We start from the raw sequence: 5,845 nt of genomic DNA on the forward strand, positions 1-5,845 counted from the left end.
ACACCAGACAGACAAACCAAGGACAGAATGAGAGATGACATCCTACAAAGGAGCAACAAGGTGGATTTTAAACCCAGGCAACCCAGCTCAAGAACAACAGCCACTGCACATGGGGCATACAAGCATAACCAATCGGCGGTTTCACTTGATTTTCATTCAACTTTGATATACTTTTTCCATGTTTAACATTTTTTACATTTGAACTTTTATTTTGAAGACAAGTTGAGTGCTGTATTTCTGTAACTTGACCAAGTGTTGTTATTTTCCCACTGCCTGACATCTCAATGCAAACAGACCGGTTGTCCTCGCCCAGCTCAGCGGGGTGGTGTGTTGCAGGGTTTGTTTATGTGCTGAAGCTTGGTACTAATGTATGAGGAAATACTGCTGGTTTTGATTTAATGACCAACAACACCTTGTGCAGAAATAGGAGAAATGCTTTTTAATGTGCACATGAACAGGAGAGCAAACACAGACAGATGATTGACAGTTCTGCTGGTCTGGCTCCTCCTGTTGGGCCTTCACACATAAAGCACAACAGAAAATAAAACTTTCGGAATAAAACTACACAGCAGTACAGATATTTAATTTTGAACTGCACGTTTCCTGGCCAGTATCAGTTAACCAGGGTTATAGTCCTTGTAGAAATTTATATCAAAACTGAAAGTAATGATTGTCAAAAGGCTGATCACAAAAAAAGATAAGAGAAAATATTTCTTGGACAGCAGAGTTATGATTTTTTTTTACCAGGCTTAAATAAGTCATAACAGAGGTGTGGTTTCTAGGTAGTTTAAGAGCAACTGATGCAGATCATTTTAAGCCAGCCTGTTACATACGTGGTACAGATGTCCATCAGTGTAGAGACTTGTGAATAAATAATGTTATAACAAGCATTAAACTCACAACTCACACTAGGTACGTATACTTTTCCAGTGCATATTACATAAAACACAGTGTCATGCAAACTGACCGGAGGTGCAGTTTCAGCAGCTGTCCAGTAGATGCCAGTAAGTCTTAAAGACTGAGAATGAGAGCCAACCTTTGGTTCAAGTAAAACTAAATTTTATAGCAGGTACATGTTAAAATAATTAACCATTACGTTATCAACAATGTCAGTCAAGGCTCAAACATTGTAATGTAGTACAATTTCTCAAACACATATTTTGTATGTTTATTTTATTTCCTTCAATGTTAGCATTTGAAACTGAAGATAGCACAACAAGTTTATCCCAGGTCTGTTTTTGTTATATTTAGGTTCAATTTTCACTTTTTCTAAATGCAGGGTGACACAATAATGGTGGACAAACATGGTTTATAATTTGATAACTTATATTTGCTGTTCATTTCCAGGGTTCATATGCACCATGGTAAAAACGTCATGAATGATTCCCAGACTGTCAGGGGCAGAAATGGACAGAAAAAATAATAAAAGGGGGTTAAAAGATGGTAAAAAGTGGCAAAGGGGTTAGAAAAAAAGGCAAAAAGGCTTTAAAATTGGCAAAGAAAAATACTTAAAAGTGGCAAAAAGGAATAAGACAAAACAAAGAATAAAAAAAGTGATGAAAAGAGGTTGAAAAGTGGGTTAAAAGAGCCAGAAATTGATTAAATGTGGTAGGACTTGGTCAAAGGTGGCAAACAGGGCACACAGAGACAAAATATATTCGAATCGGCAAAAAAATGGTTGAAAGCAAAATTTGTTTGAAGGAGGAAAAAAGTGGCAAAACTGGGTTAAAAAGTGGTGAAAATGGGTTAAAAGATACAATATGGGTTAAAACTGGCATAAATTGATTAGACGTGGCAGGAATTAGTCAAAAGAGGCAAAAATATGGCACACACAGCCAAAATGGTTACAAAAAAACAAGGTTTAAAGTAGCAATTAATAAATGAATAAATAAATTGGATAATGGGGGAAATGTGTTGCAAGATGCAAAAATGCAATAAAAAAAGGGGTTAAAAGATGCAAAAAGAGGAAAACTGGGCAGCAAAAAGTGGTGAAAAAGGGGTTAAATAGTGTCAAAAATGTGTTTAAAGAAGCAAAAAGGATTAAATGTGGCAGAAATTTGTGTAATGTGGCAAAAACTGGTCAAAAAGGCAAAACAGGGCAAACAGGGTCAACAATGGGTTGAAGAGGGAAAAAGATTATTTAAGGGGAGATAATACCCAAAAAGCAGCCAAACTGTCTTGAAAGTGGTGAAACGGGTTTAAAGTTAAGTCTTTGTCATCTGTACTGTAGTTACATTCTGAAGAACTGTTTCTTGGCTACGTACGTCTGCCTCTGTGTAGGGTTCAGAGCTTTTCAGACCTATGGCGTATGCCAGGGTGTAACCTTGATGCCTGAGTGTAAAACAGTCTTTCTGTAGCAGCCTCTGTCCTGTCATACAATATTTCCACAGTAACAATAAACATGTAACGCCTGACTGCAGCTCTGTCATGGCTTCACTGTCTCATTTAACATACTGTGCCATTTACTGTATTATAGCCTACATAAAGAAAGTTGCACTGAAAATGAATTTATTCTTACACTGTAAAAGAAAAGCAATGATGTGATAGGTGTAGGAGGCATAGGAATGTTTGAGCATGCCATGCTTTTACCAAGAAGTCATGTGATTGTCGAGAGAGTGAAAGAAAAACATCTGGGACCATATCTGGTATTTACTGACGGGGAAAAAAAAGACAGGCACATGGCGTGAAATTTTCCGTCTTACCTTTCTCACGACATCTCAGTTTGTATGGTCAGTAGCCAAAGACAAACAGCGATACAGAAAGTTTTACATAGGTAACTTCTGTCTTTACAGCTATGGTGTCCACACCAAACCCAACGTTAAACCAGTGATTCACTTAAGTTGGGCCATAATTTGGTTGTGTTACAGAGACATAAGGTTCAGCTTAAGAGCAAAACGTCCTGAATGTGCTGAATGTGACCTCTCAGTGAAAAGCATTTTTCTTAATTATTGCAGTGTTTGATACAGGGCTGTCTCATCTCTAAATTATCTCTGCACCGGCAGCTGAACTTCTGTTAACTATCATTAATTCACAAACATTCACAAAAGTGAGAGTAAAAACATAATAGCATAATGATCAGAGGAGAACTAAAGCCATCAGCTTTAATCTACGTCTATTAGCGTGGATACAGTGGTTTTTGAGGTGACAGGGACTTTTAGTGCTTTTGCATCTCATCTTACTGAGTCCAACTTGTGTTAATCTGAAAGGTGAGTTAGAACACACCGTTTGTTGACTGATGATTTCTGCCTTTTATTGTAAAAATGTAAGCGTACTTGCCATGCCAGGGAAAGTTTAGTTTTTAAGATGGCATCATAAAGAGAATTAGACACTCTGTTCTGTCCAAACCTGTCTTGAAGGTAATTTATTTTCCCAGAGAAATATCAACATGTTTTTGTTCATAAAACTCACCATTTCACATGATTTTCAAAATCCACAACAATTAACCACAGCAACCAAACGTACGAACGTCAGAGCACACGGCACAGAGGGGAACTCTAGACTGGCACAGCACCAAGACCTGCTGCTACGAATGAGGCCTTCCTCTTTAACTAAAACTTAAAGTTTTGTCTTATTTCTGTTCAACAGGGTTATAAATGTGCATTTATTAGCTGAAAAAAGCGACAGCATGTACAGGAAGTCACATGTTTTATTTTAAAATATCAGGGAGTTCCCTGATATTTCGCATGCATGCATGCGGGCATGGCTGGTGAAAAAGAAACTAAAAAAAGAAGATAAAAGGAAGAATGTGGTGTTCGTGATGTAGATTATCTCAGCTGTTCTTGAACCACTCTTGTTTTCCATCTCATCAACAAGTAAGTATCAAATCTTATTCCTATTTTACATGTGTTTCATGAACAGCAGCTATTATTAATTTTAGTCTCAGTTTTAGTCTTTAAATGACACACATTTTAGTTTTAGTCACATTTTAGTTATTTGTATCCTTTTTAGTTTCAGTCTAGTTTTAGTCGACGGAAACTCAGAACATTTTAGGTTAGTTTTAGTCCATAAAAAGTCATCACATTTTAGTCCAAGCATTTATTTCTCGCCTAAATCTGGTACCAAGTCATGGGAGTGTTTTCTACACACCCTGCCAGACCTGGGGTCCCTGTTTCTACAGCTGAGAGGCAGAATGGATACAGATGCATTGTTTTTTTGACAGATTTCACCACAGTTGAGAAATCTCACTAAATAGACTAAATAGTCTAAATAGTCATTTTAGACTAGTTTTAGTCATTTTGACGAAAACTAAACTTACTTTTAGTCAGTTTTAGTCATCACAGATCTATTTTTGTCAGTTTTAGTCTAGTTGTTGTCATGGAAAAAAGGCTGCCAACAAACATTTTTAGTCATAGTTTTAGTCAACAAAATTAACGCTGGTTTCATGCAGAATTGTGACATATGTAGGATTAGTAGTAATATAGAGAGGTAGAGAAAAACTTGGAACTAAACTTTTTAGAATGTTTGCTTCCTTTGCCTTTGGGACAAAGTAAGTCTCCTACACAGAAAACAATGGCCCATGTGTCTATAAATTCCCTGAATCAGTTAGGACACTTAAAATTGAGCCTGCTGCCTCATAATGCACATAGACATTTGTAAAGTTATGCTTTATAACCATATTTTATTTTAAACCTGGATGTTAACCACTGTCATCAAAGCAACAAAAATGAGTTTAATTTATTTATGCTGTAGTATAATAAAGTCTGTTTCAAAATGTAAACCCCATTTTATTAAAGCAGAATGAGCTTTTTGTTGGTGATGTTAATGTGGATGGGCACTTTGAACTGGACTATTTGGAAAGTTACGTTAGACTTCAAAATTAAGCCATGATGTCAAACCTCAGGATGCTTAAATTAAGTATAGAAAATCGAGACAACTTTGGAAAACAATTACTAAATTTTCTAAAGAGGCAAAAAGGTGAAAACTGGCAAATATAAAAACCAACCTAAACCTTAAAAAGAAAAAAATAAAAGGTTGAAAATGGCAAAAAAGAAGTGGCAAACACGGGTTGAAAATGGCTAAAATGAGTAAAACCAGAAAATTAGTGGTAAAAACAGGGTGAACAGGGCCAAAAGGGGCAATTAAGATGGGTGAAAAGTGACAAAATGGGGCAAAGAAGGGGAAAATTGGGACAAGACCAAGATTATTTCTAATTGTCTAGTCTTCACAAATGTGTCCTAAAATTATTTATGTGGACACCTTATTATTTTAGTTACATGAAATCTATTCCAGATTCTGTGACATTGAGAAGAATTTTTCCAAAGCCTCCAGATCTGTTTAATCCCTTCACCTTACTTTGTTCATGACTTAAGACAAAGGAGGATTTTAAAATCAGAACTTTAGGGGTGCTAAAGACATCATGACATGTAGACATCTTTGCAAGTCTTTACACACCTGCAAAAACACCAGTGTCATTGAGTATTTATTCTATGCAGTGTGCTGTCTATGGTTTATTAAACTAACTACAGTGAAAACTTAGTAATGTTAGTTTAAATATTATTATCACATACTAGTAGTTCTCATCATTGGGATTTTACAACATCATAAAAATATAGGATGTTCTGTAATGAGACATTCAACAAAACAGAAACTTTCACTTATTAATTGTAAATACTTTAATGCTAATTCTGTTTTACTCTTATATCACTACGTTTTGAAAGCAGGACTTCTATGTGGGCTTGTTTAATAATGTGCTTTTTAAACATGCTGTTTAAAAGTATGCTGTTAAAAGTATGTAGTGGTTGTATATTATTCCACCACACAAGGCCCACACTTGCTTGATCATACTGACACCTAGTGTCTGCTGTCAGTACCACCTCTATAAAAAGTGCAGTATGGTCATTTTTAA

The sequence above is a fragment of the Cheilinus undulatus genome, linkage group 22, assembly GCF_018320785.1.
Source record: "Cheilinus undulatus linkage group 22, ASM1832078v1, whole genome shotgun sequence".
Taxonomy (NCBI): Eukaryota; Metazoa; Chordata; class Actinopteri; order Labriformes; family Labridae; genus Cheilinus; species Cheilinus undulatus.